The sequence below is a fragment of the Pyrus communis genome, chromosome 16 (genome assembly GCF_963583255.1).
Source record: "Pyrus communis chromosome 16, drPyrComm1.1, whole genome shotgun sequence".
NCBI classification, from domain to species: Eukaryota; Viridiplantae; Streptophyta; class Magnoliopsida; order Rosales; family Rosaceae; genus Pyrus; species Pyrus communis.
In genome coordinates, this window is record NC_084818.1 from 19634344 (window position 1) to 19658390 (window position 24047).

General features: G+C 38.0%; 1 non-coding gene across 1 annotated transcript; it reads right to left on the reverse strand.

Moving 5' to 3' along the window:
* Positions 1 to 15586: 15586 nt before the first annotated feature.
* On the reverse strand, positions 15587 to 15697 carry LOC137721614 (small nucleolar RNA R71). The gene has a single exon (XR_011066684.1). It is a non-coding gene; the product is annotated as a small nucleolar RNA R71 (small nucleolar RNA).
* Between the last annotated feature and the right edge of the window lie 8350 nt (positions 15698 to 24047).

Consider the following 24047-nt stretch of genomic DNA (forward strand, 5'->3'; position numbering starts at 1 on the left):
TGCCCCTACCAATTTTGTTGAGGAGTACCATTTCCGTAGTCAATATGTGAAACTAATTTTGCTCCACCTAACACAAATGGAAAGAGCAAAATTTTGACATGGAAGGCCATATTGGCGGAACCCCCTTAGTAAATTGGGGTTACTTTATGAACAATTTCTTTTGTTCCCAGATTTAAGTTTGGTGTTTGGATGACATTATTATTCTCAAATACAAGTTAATTGACAAAAGTTAATGCATGTGACGAATCCAACTAACTCATGTTTTAGCTGTCTGGTTCTATATGCTAACTTCATACCTAATCACCCCCTTGACAACCTTCTCAGGCTGGTCTAACCTAACTATGGGGCATGGCATTGCCCTATGTGTCCAATGGTACTAATTTTACCATAAATGGGAGCCTTATACTCACTTCGTTCCAGAAAAACACTTTCTGAGCCTTAAGGATATTCGAGAGAATTATTACTATATTGAAACCACTATAATGGAGTAAAATTCCTTAGCACTTTCTACGAATATAGCCAGAAGCGTATTCTAAAGAAGATGAAATACCTATCGAATGGTGTACAACCATTCAAGACCACTATGTGGCCAGCTAGAAGTCCGGGATTCCAAAATAGTTTTTGCTGTGACACAAATTTTTAGGACATCCAGGATGATTTGTGATGTGTCGTTTAGGGCATCACATTTCCAGCAGTAAGGATATCGTACCTAGAAGCGTACCTTTCCAAGCATGCTCAGATATCTTAACTAGGCAAACTATGACTTAGCTATTAAGATCATTAATAGGCAAGCCAATTACTTCGCTATGTACTATAACAATCCTTATGCATCTTCCACCTTATCTACAGTGATTCAAGGGAATATTTGTCGACAAATCTAACCAAAATGCTTATGGTTTTGGTTGATGTATCGGCAAACTAGTCACATGTTTGTCCAGGCACATTACTACTAAACCTCCTGGCCAATTTTATGGGCTCACCACCCTAAAATCTTCAAGTTTGGAAGACTGGATAATGCTAGGAAATTCTTATTGAAGATGCTTTGATAAGTATTGCATGTCTTTTGGGTTTGTAATTGAACATTAAATTCCCAAGTTCACCCTAAAATGACCTTGTAAAAGCGTTCACTAAACGCCTTCAATTGATCACTCGATCATTGGTCATACATACCAAACTCCCGACCTCTGCTAGAACATGCATTACTTCATGCAGCTATATTAATCCAACCTAAGGCATATGCTGCTTAATCCTATTTGAGCGTTACAGTTGGTCACTAGGTACGAACCTGAAGTTTTGTACTTGCGCGTTTTGGGTGTAAACTTATGGGCTAATTGTGCCGCCACAATGCACCAATATGGGTCCTTATAAAATGATGTGAATCAATGCCAATTATGATTCTCATGTGCCCTTGCTAGCAATTTATTTACCGCTAAATTAGCGGATTGTCACTTCAATGAGACAGTCCCTCTGCTGTTAGGAAGAGATAAGAACATCAACTTTCTTGAAGAACTTCACGAATTATCATGGACAAGATTGCATTCTCTATGTTTCATCTCGATCCTTATTCTAGATCATCAGAGTGTTACCAAATGCTTTCTCTAATCTAGCAAATGTGACAAGATCGCATACACCAACTCCAGACGTGGTTGCAAGGATTGACGTATCTAACAGACGCCATTGTCCCAAGAAGGACGGGATGTTGCTAGGTAGGTGCCTACACCTGCTGGTCGGCCAAGTACATCAGTAACTAGCCAATCAATCTAACTCCACCGAAAGCACGACATATCACTCAGTTGGAAGGATTCACCTCCCTAAAAGTGGAGAAACATGGCACGAACGAATCCCTTCCTCAATCACTATCTCAATCATTTCCATCTCATAAGATTAAATCCAGATTACTCTTGAGACATGAAGTTCTTAGTCTAGTATACTAGTTTAGATGAGATTTGGAATTAGAATGAGATTATCATCGATAATATTTTCACATATATGGTAGTTACTGACATAAATGAAAAGCGATGATATGAAACTGTGTTCCGTTGATTAGTGACAACATATAACTGATTGGTTAACTGGAAAGAAACAATCCACGTCGAATGAGATCAATGAAATAATGCAGTTTATTGCCGCCTTATGGCGTAAGTCTTCTCTCAAGCAACCTGTGATTGATTGCTGCATTATAAACATTGTTATAACGTATCTCTAGGATCATGATATGAAATCTACATGAACTTATTCAAATAGTTCAAGACCACATAACACCCTCTCGGTTCTATTAAGGCTTTCACTTTATGGATGCAAAACAATCAGGGTGGATATGGTATACCCGTCCAAGTAAATATTTGATCAGTTAGGGATATATGCCTCTACATGTACAAATTCTAAAATTGGTAAAGTTGCAGTTTATGTCAATAACATGAATCTTACTAAAACTCCGAAAAAGCTTGAGAAAACTGACTCGCACCTGAAGCTGGACTTTGAGATAAATAGTATTGGGAAAACTCGACACTACCTCGACCTAAAGTTTCAAGCATAGTTCTAAGGGTATTCTAGTCCACTAGTAGAACTAGACCCAGAAGGTGTTGCTTTTGAGTATACCTCTAATCGACTATATGCTAGATGCAAATGAGATGTTCGAGGAGGTTATGGAACTAATAGTTTCATATCTGAGTGCAATTCACATTTATTGTACCTAGCTTAATGTACTAGATCAAACATCTCAAGTGCTGATAATCTTTCAGCATAAAGCAACACTACGCTAACACGCCACCACAAAATTAGGTGTTAAAGATGTTTTTCCTTTATTACAGATTTAGGCTTATTATATCCCTATGAATCTTAGAATGAATCACACCCCCTTGGTTCTTGGAAAGATGCTTACCTTATGGGATAAGCTGACTCAGACTCTCTGTTTGATCCACATAAGTTACGTTCCCAATTGGTAATATCTTTACCGTTAAGGAACATCGTAATATCTTGGAAGTCAACTAGATAGACCTTAGTTGTGAAATCTTCAAGTCGTTCCAAGATTCACCATAACTCATCACGTGAAAGACATGGTTGAGAGTTTTTGTTGAGTATATTCGAAGTACCTGCAATTTTCACCCATCGTTGAGTCCTAACAACGATCCATGAAGACAACGCCAAGCATATTGTGTTTACATTAGCATGAGCATCAGAAGTTTGAAGTCAAGCAATCCTATCCTAAGGCAACCTTGACGACCTCTACATGACATCACCACCGAAATCTAGCTTCCAAAAGCTTGTTTAAGAAATTGGTATGCACAACTTTCTCATTAGCAATTGCTTGTAGTTCTCATTTGGAAGTTTTGTGAAACTCAGGAGGAGTATCCAGAAGTATACTCACTTGACCTTAGTTTACTATTTTTCCCTACGCTTAGGAGCATTTTTCCCACTGGATTTTTGCTACCTGACTAGGTTTTAACGAGGCACCCATCTTGAGTTGGTCATACCCTTGTGAATACTCTTCTTTCATCCAGAAGATGTTTAGTCTTGACTTAATGAAACTTCTTACTTTTCTCCTTGGACTATGGATTTTTATCCCACCTTGGATTTTACCATAGTAAGGTTTTGTGAGTTATACTACTCATGCATTCTTCCGTTTGTTTTGAGACTCTCATTCGCTACTTGTGCCGGCTAGACAAGACAACTTCATCAACTGCTTCTACATTTGCCTGAAGATCTGATACGCCATCTACTTCAGTATTTGCACACTCAATGGGGAGTGTTGTGATATACATTCTGATACATGTATGACTGTGTAAATCCTATGTAGAGATAGATTAGGAATCCTTTAGAATTTAGAAGATCTTTCCTATTAAACTTTGTATTACTTGGGGATGCAAGTTTCTCTCCTCATTATTATAAATAAAGGCACAAGGTTTGAAGAATAACACATAGAATTCTTCAAGCCTATTCTTCATCTCTCTTTCCCTCCATGCCATGCTTTCTCTCTCTTTTCCCTTAGTTTAACATAGACCACAACAAAAAGTTGATTTCAGCCCCATTTTGAAGGCATGATTTAGTGAAAACTAAAAATTTGCATATCTTCAAATTAAACCATTTGATAACATTCCACGTAAGTTAAATTTCCGTTTCTTTAAGGTGATGAGTCATTTTAGGGTTTCGACAAAATTGGAGTGAATTTTGCTTACCTATTTTACCCTCCACGACTAGTAGCTAGGCACACAATTTGCTCATATTTATCATATATAAGCATTTAATTCTACTATTTTCATCGATTTGTTACATTTTTATTTTCAAATAATTTTTTGATATTATTTTCCGTAGTTATTGTCAAATTAAATGCCTTTGTTTTTTTTATTTTTTATCAAACGATAGATTTATTAGATTAAAGAACTCACGGATTCGAACCACACCGCCGTACAAGAGCAACATTCCTTTCATCACTACGTTAGAATGCCACTTGCAAATGCCTTTAATTTAGAGATGTTAAAGTTATAATTTTCTCTGTATTGAATTAAAGTAAGGAAATTATTACTGGCACTCCAAAAATCACAATTTGCACTCCGAACTTTCTATAATTAGAAAGAAAAATACACTTGTGGGGAGTGTAGAATGAGATTTTTGGAGTGCTAATAACAATTCTCTAAAGTAATTGGCAATTTTATTAGTAAAGAAATCTTTATTGGTGTCAATTATTGACATATTTGCTGATTGATTTTAGGGATAAATAGCATACCGTGTCCACAGACCAAAATAGGTAACCTCTTGTACAGATCCCTCCATCACGATGCAATTGTGAACAAGAAATTTGACACGATGACTAAAAGGGGTTCGAAACTTTTCGTAGTGTTTGGAATAAGTTCCATTCACTAAACACACCAAGAGACATGTGATTTATTCTACTAAGGCATTCACATCAGATTGAGTTGGACTACATTCAAAATTAGAAATCGAGGACTCCCACTACTCAAACAAGGAAACACGAACACCCTAATAGGGGAATTTCGACAATACTTCGAGGGTATTTCAAAATTTACTTAAAATCTAAATTACAAATTTGTATGATATGGACAACAATTTGTCCTACCTTTTTCAGTTTAATAACTCATAAATGATTATAAGTCACCCCTTAAAACTCCAAACAATATTCAAATAATATTAAAATCCCTTAAATAATCATCATCCATGAAATAATTCAAATCCAAAATAATAAAACAACCATTGTTTAATCTTTTATCTTGGGACTCTTGATGCTGTCATGAATTAGTCATCTCTACTCCACTGCTTGCTTCTTCTTCTTTGCTCCTACAATAGGAACAATGAAAATATTATTCACACTAATACTTTTTACATTCTAAAACATAAGCTAATAATTGAAGGAATATCGATTATAAATTCCATATCTTCAGAAGGTTTCTCACGTAGGGTGACCAGATATTCTTTGTAGTTTCTCTTCCAATGTCCCATCTTTTCACAGTGGTGACATGGACGCTTAGCCTCCTTATTATCCTTGAAAATGCTGCCCTTGGCTTTCAACTTTTGAGTTATGGCTTTAGCTTTCTATTTTGGGGCTTCGATTTAGACGATTTATCATGGCGAGCAGCTGTTTGCTCCCCTTATCTTCTCTTGATGTCTTTGGAAGCGGTGGACATCTGGACCAGTTCTTGCGTGGTACACGAGATAACATTCATTTCATAACGAGCTGATTGAATGCTCGAACCCCTCTAGAGAGTAACATGGTGGGTAAGACGTAACTAAGTGAATGAAGTGCCAATAAGAAGCTATTTTGAGGCAACGTTTCTTTTGAAGCCAAATAAGATGAGTAATCACAAGAGTTGTGAATGAGCAAGAATGTGTTCTATGATGAGGTGGATTTGGTAATATTGAGCCTCACATACCCCAATAAGAGTATCCAACAAAAACTCTCAAATTCTATTTGAGGAATATGAAGTTTACCAAAAATAGTGGACGGTGCTATTTGATTTAAAGGTCCAAATCAAAAAGCTATAAAATCAATCTAAATTTATATTCATTATGTAATACACCACTATATTGAATACACTTTATCCAAAACATGACATACAAAAGCCTGAATTGAAGTTTCCTAACTTTGTCCAATAATCCCAAGATTGTCTTAAAAGGATTAGACATGTACTCAAGTAGTCACATCCTTATATTCTTCCTAGTGATAATGTATCATTGAAGAACATGTTAGAACATGTTAGATACATCTAACATGTAGAGGATTACATCGACGAAAGTGATTTTTTTTTTTTTTTTTTTTTGTCGAACATAGACACAAGTGTTTAATCATTTGTTCTATGAACAAGGACCTTACAAAGTTAGCACAAGTACATGAACAGTTCATGTACCAAGATTCTTCACTTACAAACAGTTGTACGAAAAAAGGATAGAGTTGTTACCAACAACTCTTGGATGTCTATAATCATGTTAAGACTAAGATATAAAGGATAGAAGTCTGGATTTATAAGCTAACAATAATTTTGGATCATTAGTGTTGGAGTGCTATACCACTCTACTAGACGGAAACTAGCCAATGACTTCATTCTTGCATCTTTAAATAGTTTATAAAGTTTATTGTAATTTGCACCGTAAACTATGACCATAATCTCTCCAAATTGTTTGATGTCTAGTACAACACAATTAAAATAAATTTCAATAGAAACTAGGAGTTTGGGGACCATGACTATTGTAGTCATAGGGGAAGTCAAAAGAAGAAGGCAAAATAACTCCAAAGGAATATACTTTCTTTGCAGAAATGATAGAGACTGGAAGGGCGCAAGGCTTGTGTTGCAAGTTTCAAGAACACACATTTTGAAGCTGTTATAATTTGTTTTTTTAATAATTCAAAATTGTTAGTCTTCTACTGAAATATTTGATTTTGCACTAGTATACATCTTTTCTATTGTTGCAAATGAACTAATAAAAAGTGGGAGATTGACGAAGGAAGAGAAAGTGCTTCATATTCAAAATATGACCAAAGATCTCTCCAAAAGTAATTGGCACATACTTCTTCACACCCCTATCTTAGTCGGAAATTCAAAGATTGCATTAAAGAACTTAATTCGAACACTGTAACTTTAAAAGATAGATGAATCGTTTTTGTTGACAATAATATGGTTCGTTGTCCATGTACAGTCGGATTATTACAGTCCGATTAGTTTTCCCTATCTCCTAGTGATAATGGGGTAGCATTAACTATTTACAAAGCAATGATGCCTCAAAACCTCAAAAAAAATCGCAAAGAAATCGAAACTCACCCTAACCAAAGACGGAAATTTCGGTTCGATTCAGTATTCTCAGTTTTGATGGATCGATGATGCACTGTGACTGCGTTGAGACAAGGAAACCGAAAAGTGTTTCAATTTTGGCAACATTGCGGCAAAGTGGTGAGGAAGGCGACCATTTTGACAGTGGTTGCGCCGCAGTTTTTGTGCAAACCTCGCAGCAAAGAACGGTGGGTTGACAACGAAACGCTGAAACCAAAAGGAGAGTGACAAAGACGAGAGAGTTTGAGAGAGAAATAGAGATAGAGAGTCGCGCCCCATAACCGGGGACGGTGGAAAATTAAACCCCATGCCCGGTTTGCGAATTAAAATTAAAAATAAAAATAAAACTTCTAATAACTTGAAAATCCTTACGAGTGTAAAAAAATAATAAAACTCTCAAAGCCCACGTCTAACATAGTCTTAGTTCGTTTAGACCTTGTCTTGCCAAATAACTCATCTGTAAAATAAAAGGGTGAGGGATGAGTAACTACTGTCTCCCAGTGAGTAGAATATGTAATATACTAGTCAAACGATGCCCTTTTACACACTAGAAAATAAATATTGCATAATTTTATATATATATATATTACATTTGCCCCTTCACATGTTGGTTATCCTTCGTAAAATGTAGCTCACCGCGTGAGCCCTATATTGTCCCTTTTGCTATAACGTCCACGTGTACCATACATTTATCCCTCGAATGACCAAGCACTAAGGTTCATATGCTTCGTAAGCATCTCAAACAATTCATTGATCATATATATAATAACTCCAAAAGGACCCAAATAAACATGCTTGATTCGAAAATAGAAAGATATTTGGAGAGCAAAATCCATGATAGCTCATAGTTTTTTGAATTTATCATAAAATAAGAAATTTTACAACACATTACATAAAGCACTTAACTTGATAGTTAGAACCTCAACAAGACAATCCCAATCCTATATTGCTACCACCAATGGCAAAAGAAGCCTAACAACTAAGAGTCCAATGGTTCAATGGATAATGGTTGTCTAGATTAGTCACAAGCTGGAAGCCGGTGTCATGAACATGGGTTATCTCATTTGGCATGAAATGCCATGCTAAGAAGATGACAGCAACTAAATTAGTGTGCTCCTCAAAGTCAACTAAATGCTTGATTAACATTAAAGAGGGGAGCTATCCATAAAATTTGATAACCACAGCATCTCAAAATAACTCACGTAAAAGTTTTCAGGAGGTTCTGAAGTTGACATAATTAAGGTAAACTAGGAAAGAATATACATATAAGAATCTTTATGCAAAGAGATTCCCATTTTTCTAATGAAAATTAGTTGTGAAACCCACTCCACATCGAATTTCAATGATCCGAAACGTCTATTTTGTGAGTCTTGATTCATAGATCGTCCTAACAAAAATTCGATTCAATCCAAAACTATTAGACTATTTAACTATCACGATAAAATTTCGTTGTTTCTTATAGAACAAAGTGTTCGTTAATTTCTTTGAACCCAATTGGATGTCTCAAATATTTCCAATTTGGCTAATATTTTACAAGAATGATCTATGAGGTACAATTTGAAAAATAGACAATTATATTGAAGTTTGATGTGGTGTGGCCCACACCTAATCCTCATTTTTTTTTTTAAATGGTGATCTCTTCCCTTAAAGATCTCCCAAGAATAAAAGATAACGGAAAGGTGGGCTAAATATTAGCGCTCACCTCTTCTTTATTTTTTGGGATGTGATATCCACACACCCCTTTTTACTTTACATACACCCTTCTAATTTTCAACCGTCAGATCCGATGAATTGAAGAATATCAAATGATAGAAATTAACAAGGGCTGTGTGAGAAGTAAGAGCATCCCCAGTGAGGGACTCTATATGGGGCTAGAAAAGTTATGCATATCGTCCATTTTAGAGTTTCGATGAATCTTTGGGGCTTTACAAAAGAATCTCTCCCAATGAGAGGCTATTTCTTTCAGGCTCTATATGGGCTATATATATTTATCTATGTAGTAATTTGATTATGAAATATTTTTTCTTTTTTCTTTTTTTTTTTTTTTTTTTTTTTTTTGTGTTAACTTTTCTTAAGTTGATTTTTGGACGTGTTATCTTAAATTTTTTTATGAACCTTTCAACCTAAAAAAGTTCAAGTTATGACAAAATTAGATTTCATCACTTATGAACTGTTCGTTGGAACATATTCTCTTATCTCAATCTCATCCGTTGAAAGATACAAACCCCAACTTTGCCCTCTAAAATAATTTGATTTTCATGTACAACACAACAATTTACATAGCACCAATTGGTAAATTAGTATTATACAATTTTGAAAAAAATTAGTAGAAAATTTCACCCACCAATGCCCATGAACATTAAATTAATTTGAAATTTTAATTCTTTTGGAGTTTTTTTTTTTAATCACAACGTGCTACAAGCGATTTACATGTTTTAAATGTATTTATTAATATAGATGGAAATGAATAATGTGACAGCCCATCCCGTCGTACAGTAGGTGTGAAATGACATTTTTGCCCCTAGTGGTTATTTGTCATTTGTGTGGTTATTTTGGTTGTTTGGCTGGTTGCATCTGGACCACACATTCACCTCATCCCCATCATCTTTTCCCGTGTCTCTCTCTCTGTTTTGAACCTCTCTCTCTTTTTTCTTCTTCTTTCTTCATAAGGACAAGACCCAAAAACCGTGAAAACATTGCAGATCGAGGTGGAAAATTATACCTTTGTGTTCGTAAGGACCATACGAGTTCAACCATACCAATCTTAGGTAAGGAACCATTTGATTTCATGTCGAACCAGGAATCCCCGATTTGGTCACTGTTCATGCACACGTGAAATGTTGTTTTTCAGGGAATTTGAAGCTTTTAGGAAGCTTGGTAAGGTCCTTAGGAAGCTTGGGGTGGTTCGTTGGAAGGATTTGGACGTCGGGACTGTGAGTTGCAAGTTTGGCAGATTTTTCTCGAATTTCTTCGACGTGATCCCGTGATCTTTGAGGTTTCAACAGGTATAACGTTGTTCTACTCATCTCCAGCTTTCCATTGGTACAAATTTCATAGAAATTGGTGAAGAAACGAGTGAGAAACGAAGATTTGAAAATTTTCCAGTTTTCCGGCGGCCAGCGATTCACTGGAGAAGAAGACGGAATATTCCATCAGTCAGTTTTAACAAAATCTGTTAGGGTTTAACGGAATATTCCTGACGGCGTTAACTGATGCCATTAGTGTGCCTGGCACATGGCCGCGCATAGGGGGCACGTAGGGCCGTGCCCTCGCCCCCGAGTGGCTGCGCATGGAGCATCGGAAAATTATTTTAAAAATATGGGGATGTCCGTGAGGTTGAGTAGATCACGTTGGTGTATTCATACACCCCATTTGAGCATTGTATGAGAAGTTATTACCTAGTTTTGGTTATGTGCTTTAAATTGACGTTTTTATAGTTGTTTCGCATATAGGTGAGACCTATCCCGAGGACGAGCGCAGTCACTCGAGACAAAGGGGTTACAACCCTTCCACCTATCAGTGAGTGGGCTTTTGGTTTTCCGTATATACCTATATACTTGTGGTTTTTCCCAGAAAATGATATAGAATGTTTATATGTTTTAAAATGCCATACATAGCATTGCCTATTTATTTATGCATTAGTAGTTGCATTTATGTATGTTTAGTGCTGCGGACGCACAGGTAAGTGCCAGGTAAGTTTATGGTTGATGATTGTGAATTAGTGGTTATGTGAGATGCACAGAGAGCTCATAACCTGCACCTCCAGTGTTAGTGCTCCCACCCAGAGTAGGGCACAGTCCTTCACGTGATGTTCACCTCCCGCACCACACGCTCATCTTGGATCCAAGTTAGGTGCACATTCCTGTAGTACAGACCACTTTAGCTGGTTCCGACTCGTAGGTGACCCGCGATTGTTCGCCCAGTCTTCACGTGATCTTAGCACTTGAGCGTATTTATTTACACCCAGTCCTGTCGTACAAACCACTTTAGGTGGTTCCGACTCGTGTGCAGGTATAGTTAGTGAGTTGAGGATTTGAGCACTAGATTCAGCCCTACAGGTCACGTTAGGTGACTCTGGCTGACTTGTTACTTGCATTGATTGACATTACATGGATTACTTACATTTTATGTGGAGGCATTCGACATGACATATTTTCTGAGCATGCTTTCGATATATGTGTATATTCTATTTTCTGGGAACTATATAGGTTTTACGATGAGGGGTTAGAACTTTTGATAATGAAATATTTTGAAAAGCTTTGTTTTTGCCCACTCACACTTTCTATTTTGCGCCCCCTCCAGGTTTTAGTGTGGGTTGCTCTTTTGGTGGCTTACGAGGAATCCACGGCATATCTGACAGATTATCACTAGTGTAGGACCACTTCTGGGTGTTTTAGTTAGTGTTGTTCCTCTGGACTGCACTAGGCTTTCTATGCTTTGAATATTGTTTTTCACCCTTACACTTGCACTTGTATGTTAACTACTCTGTTTGGTAGTTAGTTTTTATTTATTCATACTTTTATTATTATCTTTTGCTTCCGCACTATGCACATGGCTACGTCACCCTCACGTGACGGCCAACACGCCCTGATTTCGGTCGGGGTGTGTCAAATAAGAAATACATTTAATAAAAGCAGTCTTTTAACTAATCAAAGCAGCTAAATCCATATTAAAAAAAAAAACGGTCTTTCAATTTCCATTTACATTTTATTGAATTTACATTAAGATTAGAAGAAGAAAAAATATTTAATAAACAACTGATTGCTAGCCCATTGTGAGGCTAAGCCCACTCCCTCCCCTTAGTGTAGATAACATCGTTTATTAAAAAAAAATGATCATTTGACAACTAATTGAATCACAATATTATGCGCGTGCAAAAGAATTTTTTATAACTGGCACTACGCATCTCTTAAGTGTTTAAAATGTGACAGCCCGTCCCAAAATTCATGTTAACGTACGTGTGAAATTACAACTTTGCCCCTAATTCGTTTCGTTATGTTTTTGGGTTGCTTGGTGTGGTGTTGGCAGGTGCTGGGCCACACACACACTCTCACCTTCACTGTCTCTCTCTGTCTCTTTCCCTGTCTCTCTCTCCCGAGCTCCCTTCTTCCTTCTTCTTCCTTCGAACGTACGGACACACACACAACTACACCAAACCATTACAGATCGAGGAAACTAAGGGCACAGTCGAGATCGTGAAGCTCGTGGGAGCACAATCGTACCATTTTCAGGTAAGAAATCCGTCGTTTTCACGTCGATTCGACAATGGCAGTTTTGAGTACTATTCATGCAAACTTATTTCATTACGTTTTTGGGAATTTGAAGTTCATAGATAGCTTGGTGGTGTTCCAAGGAGCCTCGGAGTGCTTCGTTGGCAGAGTTTTGACGTCGGATTAGCTTGGTTCGAAGTTGGCCGATTTTGGTTTGTGTGGACAGGTATGATCTCGTGATTTTTAGCCTTTAAAACTTGTATGGACGTGTTCTACTAGTCTAGGGCTTCATTTTGGTGTAAGAATCGTGAAAAATGGTTGAGAATCGAGTGAGAAAACACGAATTGCAGGTTTTTCCAGTTTCCGGCGCCGGCGACGTCGCCGGAGGCTCGTTGGAGAAGGTGACGGAATATTCCGTCAAATCTGACGAAATATTCCTGACGCCGTTGACGGAATCCGTTAGAACTAACGGAATATTCCTCACGGCGTCAGTTGACGCCGTCAGCGTGCCAGGCACGTGCCTGATAAGTCACATTTTGCATGCATTTATATCTTCCTTATTTGGCGTCTTTGTGATTGTTTTGGATTAAACTAGTTGCATTTTACATTATTTGGTGTTAGTGTGCAGCCAAGTGGGAATTTGGATCAATGGGAAGGCAAATGAAGTAAAAACATTCCAGAAAAGATGTGAAGTGTTAAGAGATGCAATTCGGCCATATTGGGTGATTCTAAACAAGGCAAAAACATTGAAGTCAGCTATGTGGTTCCAACACCAAAACATGCATTCACATGCATGTTCACAACCTTGGCCGTGCATTCTCATGTCATCCCATCATTTTATGCACTTCTAGCACCAAATCAGATTTCTCACACCTTGTGCCGTGCATTCCACTACTTGTCCATCTCTCTTTTGCGCCAAAAACATCCACTTCCATCACTTAATCCACTCAGCCACATTCACATGGATGATTCACAATCTGACCGTGCATTCCATTTCCCTTCTCCACTTCATCTTTGCAGAAATCCACATGCATTTTGATTAAACAAACCACATACCTGCAGATCATGTCCACTCCTTGCAGCCATCATTTCAGAAATCCATTTCATCCCATCATTCCATGTGATTCCAGCCCCCTTTGTCCATGCCGTGTGCTTTCTTCCCCTTTCCAGATTTGTACAAACAATTTCAAATGGCCAATTCACCTTTGCAGGTTCCACTCACTTGTTGAAGCAAGGGCACATGCTTCTTTGAATACATTAACACATACTTGCAGATCTTGTCCATGCCATGCGTCCACTACCTCAGAAACCCATCAATTCCAGCTCATTTTATGCTATTCCATCTCACTTGTGCAGAGGGAGATCCAATCTGAGTGTTGGAGCCACATTCCTTTCTATAAAACAAGTCTCACTTCACACAACAGGGGTTCCGCATTTTTCTTCTTCACTCAGTCCATTACACACGCATAACTTCTCCCATTTCACTTCATTTTCTGTCCATTTCTGTCCCAAGGGCAGAAACCATTCAGCCATAACCAATCTACCTTCATCCGCACCACATTTGGAAAACCAACACCGAAGGCACTCTTCAAGGAATTCAACATCAGTTTTGCTTCAAGGGTTTCTTCTTATTAATTCTATGTTCATTCATGTTTTATATTTTTATGTTAAATCTTTTGTAAACATGAATTGTAACTAATCCTCCTCTAGGGATTCGATGTAACCTTGCAAAGTTTGCCATGTAATTAAGTTAGAATGCTCAGTTTGTCCATCTATTTCTTGTTTCATTCTCTGATTTAATGGTGACTTAGTGTGTTGATTTTAATGTTTGATCATCATTTGAATTAATCACTAAGTTGTGTAGCCAAGATTAAAACACACATCATGCATAATCTTGGTAGATATGTGAATGAATGAAGGGAATGTTTAGCAAACATCCTGCCGAGTTATTCCCTTTGGTTTTATGAAAGTTTCTTGTGCATTACATACTCTTGATTATGAACCAAAGTTGCACATCACAACTAGGTTCATGATTAGAGACATTTGATCAAATCCACACATCATATGGTTGATCATGTCCAAGTGAAACAAACTCAAGAAATAGGTAGATGAATGAGTACAAACTAACTTAACAAACATGGACTTGGTTTAGCAATGGTGAAACCGAATCCCTAGCTTCATCTCCATTGGTACTATCTCATTTTATTAGTTGTTGAGTCATTTATTTGTGTTTACTTCACTTTCTTATACTTTCAAGTTACAACAACAAATATGCCTATTCTGTTTAGTTTGATTCATTTCATAGAGTTCTTGCAAAACAAGTAATTACATAGGTCCAATTAGTCCCTGAGGATTCGACACCCTTGCTTGTGCCATTATACTAAATATATTCTAGCATTAGGAAGGAATAATACATCAACAAAAATGGCGCCGTTGCCGGGGACTGATTTCAGTCCCTTGTAATTGCTTGTTTGCTATTTAAATTTTGTTCTTTTCATTGTAGGTAGATTCTTGATTTTCATTCAAACGTGTGTTATTTTGTTTCAGGTAGTATATGTCAAATAGACTTGTTGAGTTAGGCCAAAGAATTGAACGGTTAAAGGGCCACACTTTGGACAACTTTGTGCCATCAAGTTCCTCCATTATCCGTGAAGAAGAGGAAGAGAATTCACCTAGTTCAACAAGTAAAGGATCTGAGCAATTTAATTGGGAAAGAGAAGAAGAGATGGCGGGCAACGAAGATGAGCTTCGAGCTTTGGAGGACTTTGCTCAACCAATCATACCAAATTCACCTTCATGCATCTTGCTGCCCACAGAAGCTAGAAACTATGATCTTAAATCTTCACATTTCCATATGTTTCCCTCTTTTTATGGCTTACCTAATGAAGACCCTTTAGCTCATATTAAAGAGTTTTACAATGTTGTGAGTGGTTTACCTTTGCAGGGAGTAAGTGAAGCAAATTTGAGGATGAGAGTGTTTCCTTACACCTTGAAAGATAGGGCCAAGAGTTGGTTGATGACTCTAACACCAGGTTCCCTCACCACATGGGATGCCGTGGCTAAGAAGTTCTTGGAGAAGTTCTTTTCCACTCAAAAGGCAGCCATATTAAGGGGACAAATCTTCAACTTCAAACAAGATGATGGAGAACCTTTCAATGAGTGTTGGGAGCGCTTTAAAGGCCTTTTGTTGCAATGTCCACACCATGGGTTACCTTTTCACTTACAAATGCAAATTTTCTATGATGGACTAACCCAAACATGTCAATCAACTGTTGATAATGCAGCAGGTGGAGCATTGAAGAAAAAGAATGTCCAAGAGTCATATAACATTTATGAGATGTTGGGGTCTAATGCTCAACACAAAGATTTAAGGGGTAAGAAAGTTGGAGTCTATGAAACAAGCTCTAATCATGATCTTTTGTTGCAGGTAGCTAACCTAGAAAGGAAGATTGAATCCGTGCTCAACATGGTGCCAAAAGCAAATGAAGTGTGTGCCATTTGCAACATACCAAACCACCCTACTCATCAATGTCCATCTAGGGAGGCTTATCCCGAGTATGTTCAGGAGCAAGTGAACCTCATGAATTCTTACAATCAAAGACCAAGGAATGATATGTATTCCAATACATATAACCCGAGTTGGAGAGATCATCCCAACCTTTCATGGAAGAACAACAATCAATTCCAAACTTTCCAACCAAAACCTGCCACTACCCTTGAGGATACGGTTAAGTTGTTAGCCCAAAACACTTTGCAATTCCAACATTCCACAAATAGCACTCTCCAACAACATTCGGCAGCCCTAACCAAAATGGAGACACAATTGGGGCAGATTGCAGAGGCCTTGAACCAAAGAGAGGTTGGGAAGTTTCCAAGCCAACCCGTGATACTCCAAAGGAACCAAGAGCAAGCCAAAGCAATCACTACACTTAGAAGTGGTAAGGTGATTGATAATAGAGTTGGCAATGAAGTTACTAATGAATATGATCATGTGAATGCAGGTGTTACTCAAGGACCAAATGAGAAACCACATGAGGAACCAAGCCATGTATCTTCCTCATTTGAAGCACCAAATCTTCATAAGGCCGAGAAACCATACACTCCACCAATACCATTCCCTGGAAGACTTGCTAAGAGCAAGCAGGATAAGTCATTTAAGGAAATTTTTGATATACTAAGCAAAGTGAATGTTAACTTACCTTTGCTTGATGTCATTAGGAACATGCCGGCATATGGGAAGTTCTTCAAGGAGTTAAACAGCTACAAAAGGAAGTATGGACCACATGAGAAGGTAGTGGTGTCCGAGAATGTGAGTGCAGTTTTGCAAAGAAAACTTCCACCAAAGCTCAAGGACCCAGGAAGTTTCTCTATCAACATCACCATAGGGGACAAGAAAGTAGAGAAGGCGATGCTTGATTTGGGTGCTAGCATCAACTTAATGCCTTATTCAGTGTACCTTCAACTAGGTTTGGGAGATTTGAAAGCCACCACCATTTCATTACAACTTGCAGACAGATCCGTGAAATATCCAAGAGGTATAGTAGAAGATATTCTAGTTCAAGTTGATAAACTAATCTTGCCTGCAGATTTTGTAGTGTTGGACATGGAAGAAGCTCCTATACATGATCGTGAGTTGCCTATATTGCTTGGGAGACCTTTCATGGCCACGGCCAAGACCATCATTGATGTGCAAAATGGACTCCTCACTATGACAGTGTTAGGAGAAACAGTTCAATTCAAAGTGTTTGAGTCTCTTTCTCATCCTTCTTCCTCTCTTGATTGTTATGCCATTGATGTGCTTGATTCACTTGTTTTCTCTAAGTTCTTGCAGGCACAATCTAATGAACCATTACAAACTGTTTTGAGTCAATCTCAAGATGAGTTTGATGAAGATGATGCACTCATGGAAGAAGTAGCTGCCTTGGAAGCATTGGCACCATATCCTTTGAATGTTTCACCTCTTTTAGAGCCTTTAGAATCATCAATGTCACATCTAACTCCTTCTACTGTTAAAGCACCCAAGCTTGAACTTAAACCACTTCCACCACATCTAAAATATGCATATCTAGCTGAATTTGAAACTCTTCCAGTTATCATAGCTTCTGACCTCACCCCAATTGAAGAAGATAAACTAATTAGGGTGTTAAAAGAGTTCAAATCAGCTTTTGGTTGGTCTATTGCAGATATCAAGGGAATAAGCCCTACCATGTGCATGCATAGGATCTTTTTGGAGGAAGGAGCAAAGTCAAGCCGTGAACCACAAAGAAGGCTTAATCCACACATGAAGGAAGTTGTTAGGAATGAGGTGTTGAAATTGTTAGATGTGGGGATCATATATCCCATTTCTGATAGCAAATGGGTGAGTGCTATTCAAGTGGTACCTAAGAAGGTGGGAATCACTGTGATGAGGAATGAAAACAATGAGCTTGTGCCCACAAAGCCCACGGCCAGTTGGCGTGTTTGCACCGATTACAGGAAGTTGAATTCTAGCACTAGAAAAGATTACTTTCCTATGCCTTTCATAGATCAAATGCTTGAGAGATTGGCAGGTTACTCACATTATTGTTTTCTAGATGGATATTCAGGTTACAATCAAATTGCAATCGCTCCGGAGGATCAAGAGAAAACAACATTTACTTGCCCCTTTGGCACATTTGCATACAGGAGAATGCCTTTTGGACTTTGCAATGCTCCAGCAACATTTCAAAGATGCATGTTGGCCATCTTTTCTGACATGGTAGAAAGATTCATTGAGGTATTTATGGATGACTTCTCAGTGTTTGGTTCCTCTTTTGATGAATGTCTTAACCATCTATCTTTAGTACTTCAAAGATGTCAGGAAACAAATTTGGTTCTCAATTGGGAAAAGTGCCAATTTATGGTGAAACAAGGAATTGTGTTGGGACATGTAATCTCTAGCAAAGGAATGGAGGTGGACAAAGCCAAAATTGACGTCATCACCAATATGGTAGCCCCCACCACTGTGAAGGGAGTAAGAAGTTTTTTGGGCCATGCGGGTTTTTATCGTCGTTTCATTAAGAACTTTTCAATGATCACTCGTCCATTATGCAATCTGTTAGCTAAAGATGTTGTATTTCATTTTGATAAGGCTTGTATGGATGCATTCAATACTTTGAAATATGAACTAACCTCGGCCCCTATTATTATGGCACCAGATTGGTCGTTACCTTTTGAATTAATGTGTGATGCCTCTGACTATGCTATTGGTGCAGTTTTAGGGCAAAGGGTGAACAAGCTTCCGCATGTGATCTACTATGCAAGCAGGACTCTGCATGATGCTCAACTTAACTATTCCACAACTGAAAAGGAGTTGCTTGCTGTTGTTTTTGCCTTAGAAAAGTTTAGGTCATATCTTGTGGGATCTAAAGTTATTGTGTTTTCTGATCATGCAGCCCTTAGGTACTTGATGACAAAGAAGGATGCTAAACCACGCTTGATTAGATGGATACTCTTACTACAAGAGTTTGACTTGGAAATTCGAGATAAGAAGGGCAGTGATAATGTTGTGGCTGACCATTTGTCCAGGCTTAATGAAAACCATGGAGTTGGACAACCTTTGCCCCTAAATGAATCATTTCCAGATGAACAACTCCTTGTTGTTCAAGAAAAAGAACCATGGTATGCAGATTTTGTTAATTATCTTGCTTGTGGTATAATGAGAAATGACCTTTCTTTTCAGGAAAGAAAGAAGTTCCTTGCCATGGTAAAGCACTACGTTTGGGACGAACCATATTTGTTTAAATATTGCCCTGATCAAATCATTAGGAGATGTGTCCCAGAGAGTGAGCAACAAAGCATCCTAACATTTAGCCACACATTGGCATGTGGAGGCCATTTTGGTGCCAAAAAGACATCTCTAAAGGTTTTACAATCTGGTTTCTTTTGGCCTACTTTATTCAAAGATGCTTTTGATTTTTGCTCTAAGTGTGATAGGTGCCAGAAAATGGGGAACATTAGCCGAAGAAATGAGATGCCATTGAACAACATTTTGGTGGTGGAACTCTTTGATGTTTGGGGAATCGATTTCATGGGACCATTTCCATCCTCTTTTGGCTACTTATACATATTAGTGGCAGTGGATTACGTATCCAAATGGGTTGAAGCCATTGCTACAAGAACTAATGATCATAAGGTTGTGTTGAATTTTCTTAAAGATGTGATTTTTTGTAGGTTTGGAACCCCAAGAGCTATTATTAGTGATGGTGGCAGCCATTAATGCAACAAACCTTTTGAATCCTTGATGAAGAAGTACAACATCAACCACAAAGTGGCAACCCCGTACCATCCTCAAACCTCAGGACAAGTGGAAATTAGCAATAGGGAGATCAAGAACATTTTGATGAAGACTGTGAGCCCTACAAGGAAGGATTGGTCATTGAGGTTAAATGATGCACTGTGGGCATATAGAACAGCATACAAGACCCCCATTGGCATGAGTCCTTATCGCCTTGTGTTTGGGAAAGCTTGTCATTTGCCAATGGAGCTTGAACACCGTGCATATTGGGCCATCAAGAAGTTCAACTTTGATTACAAGGATGCTGGAATAGCAAGGAAGCTCCAACTTAATGAGTTGGAAGAGCTTAGAAATGAGGCATATGAGAATGCCAAAATCTACAAGGAACGGACTAAGCTCTATCATGACAAGGCCATCCTAAGGAAGGAGTTTCACCAAGGTATGAAGGTACTTTTGTATGACTCACGTTTGAGACTTTTTCCAGGAAAACTGAAGTCTAGGTGGGTGGGACCATTCAAAGTGCTGCAAACATTTCCCCATGGAGCTGTGGAGATAGAGAACATGAAGAATGGCACCTCTTTTAAAGTCAATGGGCAACAATTGAAACCATATTTGGAGAAAGTGGAGGAAGAGCCAGTGTATCAAGTTGTAGATTTTCTTGAGTTTACCACACCATGAACAAGCTACCATGTCTCGCCTAGACATTAAATAAAGCGCTTGCTAGGAGGCAACCTAGTGTGGTTTGTGTCTTTCCTTATTTTGTGTTTATATTATTTCCATTCCATATTCTTTGCCTATTTACTTTGCATACAATTTTAAGCATCGAGGACAATGCTTAGATTAGGTTTGGGGGTGTGGGATGGAAGGAGGTTTGTGTTTTGTATTTATTTCATGTGTTAGCTTGGTTAAGAGTGTTGAAAGTTTGTGTTTTGTGTTTGTTTTATATGTTAGTTTTGGTTAAGGGTGTTTTGCTTACTAATATGAATGTATATGAGGGCTATGTTTGAAAACAAACGATTGGATTGCTATGAAAAAGTGTTGCATCTTGTTGTCATGTATAAAGCTTTAACTCTTGAAATTATGATCATGGAGGTACCATACTCAAATTCTGGAAGAAGAATAGTGGAGACTACCCTAGTGAGTTATTTTGAGCCTAATTACTTCTTTGAGAGGGTTTAAAGTGTTTCTACCCCTATCTTTTTCTTTCAATTTCACTTTAAATGATCTCATTACTTCTATTTTGTTTGGATACTAAGAATCATTCTCCTTTGCAGATACCATGTGTTTGGTATCATTCATGAATGAACTCAATGAGATGATGTTAGGCTATGCATGTTTAACTACTAAAAGGCTTAAATCCTACCCATTTGTGTGCTCCATTCACCCTTGTTGCAGCCAAACACTTTAGCCTAATTCTTTCATCTCCCACACCATAATCTACCCATTCTAGCCCATTACAAGCCATCCCTTATAGTTTGGGGAATACCAATGTGATGAAGACTAAGGGCAGATTGAGTTGTAGAACAAGATTGTGGCGTGTACCGAGGGCACCTATGTTGAAAATGTTTCTAAAAAATAAAAATAAAAAAATAAAAAATAAAAAAAAAAAAAAAGAGAGGATCAAAGTGGGTACAAATTCCAAATCGCCTCATTATAAAGCATAGGGCCTGGACGCCAAAAACAAAAGAAGACAAATACCAGTGAAGAGCCTCAAAGACACCTTGGTATGCCCCAAGCTCTAGTATTTCATATCACGTCTTTCGTAACCTATACCCTAAGCCTTGCATTACAATCTTGAGAAAGACCTAGCTGATCATTGAGGATGTATTCATGGGTGATGGTAAGTGTGTGTGTTATCTATATTCTTAGCATTTGATTCATTTCATGAGATCTACTCAGAAACTGTGCTGCCATTTCAGATTTCATATGTGAGAATTTTGATTCCATTTACATAATTTCACTCATATATGTTGTGGAGAGACTAAACCTTAAGATCTGAGTGAGAACTTGAGTGGAAGCTGTGAGGAGTAGAGTTGAGGCGAATTCTATCTGAAGCATTTGGGTATGGTGACCTTGAAGTTGTAAGACATGGAGAAATATCTTTATACGTTACAATTGATACGATTCTTTGGAGTGGAAAAATTTTGAGTTTGAATGTAAAACAAAATCTTCATTGGTTCTTATTAGTTTGTTTAAAGCTTGTAGTAACCAAGTTGTTTGCAGATTTGGTAGATGTTTGTGGGTGTCATCACTGTAAGCCCTCAGGAGACACAACTCCTCCAACTAGGGACACCTAGGGGTTCAAAGGCTTGTTGCACATGCTCAGTGCAATCGTTTAGCCAGCGAAAGTGGTTTAGTTAGATGTTTGTGTTGGTGTGTTTTAGTTTTAAGTTTGCTCGAGGACTAGCAAAAACCAGGTTTGGGGGTATTTGATAAGTCACATTTTGCATGCATTTATATCTTCCTTATTTGGCGTCTTTGTGATTGTTTTGGATTAAACTAGTTGCATTTTACATTATTTGGTGTTAGTGTGCAGCCAAGTGGGAATTTGGATCAATGGGAAGGCAAATGAAGTAAAAACATTCCAGAAAAGATGTGAAGTGTTAAGAGATGCAATTCGGCCATATTGGGTGATTCTAAACAAGGCAAAAACATTGAAGTCAGCTATGTGGTTCCAACACCAAAACATGCATTCACATGCATGTTCACAACCTTGGCCGTGCATTCTCATGTCATCCCATCATTTTATGCACTTCTAGCACCAAATCAGATTTCTCACACCTTGTGCCGTGCATTCCACTACTTGTCCATCTCCCTTTTGCGCCAAAAACATCCACTTCCATCACTTAATCCACTCAGCCACATTCACATGGATGATTCACAATCTGACCGTGCATTCCATTTCCCTTCTCCACTTCATCTTTGCAGAAATCCACATGCATTTTGATTAAACAAACCACATACCTGCAGATCATGTCCACTCCTTGCAGCCATCATTTCAGAAATCCATTTCATCCCATCATTCCATGTGATTCCAGCCCCCTTTGTCCATGCCGTGTGCTTTCTTCCCCTTTCCAGATTTGTACAAACAATTTCAAATGGCCAATTCACCTTTGCAGGTTCCACTCACTTGTTGAAGCAAGGGCACATGCTTCTTTGAATACATTAACACATACTTGCAGATCTTGTCCATGCCATGCATCCACTACCTCAGAAACCCATCAATTCCAGCTCATTTTATGCTATTCCATCTCACTTGTGCAGAGGGAGATCCAATCTGAGTGTTGGAGCCACATTCCTTTCTATAAAACAAGTCTCACTTCACACAACAGGGGTTCCGCATTTTTCTTCTTCACTCAGTCCATTACACACGCATAACTTCTCCCATTTCACTTCATTTTCTGTCCATTTCTGTCCCAAGGGCAGAAACCATTCAACCATAACCAATCTACCTTCATCCGCACCACATTTGGAAAACCAACACCGAAGGCACTCTTCAAGGAATTCAACATCAGTTTTGCTTCAAGGGTTTCTTCTTATTAATTCTATGTTCATTCATGTTTTATATTTTTATGTTAAATCTTTTGTAAACATGAATTGTAACTAATCCTCCTCTAGGGATTCGATGTAACCTTGCAAAGTTTGCCATGTAATTAAGTTAGAATGCTCAATTTGTCCATCTATTTCTTGTTTCATTCTCTGATTTAATGGTGACTTAGTTTGTTGATTTTAATGTTTGATCATCATTTGAATTAATCACTAAGTTGTGTAGCCAAGATTAAAACACACATCATGCATAATCTTGGTAGATATGTGAATGAATGAAGGGAATGTTTAGCAAACATCCTGCCGAGTTATTCCCTTTGGTTTTATGAAAGTTTCTTGTGCATTACATACTCTTGATTATGAACCAAAGTTGCACATCACAACTAGGTTCATGATTAGAGACATTTGATCAAATCCACACATCATATGGTTGATCATGTCCAAGTGAAACAAACTCAAGAAATAGGTAGATGAATGAGTACAAACTAACTTAACAAACATGGACTTGGTTTAGCAATGGTGAAACCGAATCCCTAGCTTCATCTCCATTGGTACTATCTCATTTTATTAGTTGTTGAGTCATTTATTTGTGTTTACTTCACTTTCTTATACTTTCAAGTTACAACAACAAATCTGCCTATTCTGTTTAGTTTGATTCATTTCATAGAGTTCTTGCAAAACAAGTAATTACATAGGTCCAATTAGTCCCTGAGGATTCGACACCCTTGCTTGTGCCATTATACTAAATATATTCTAGCA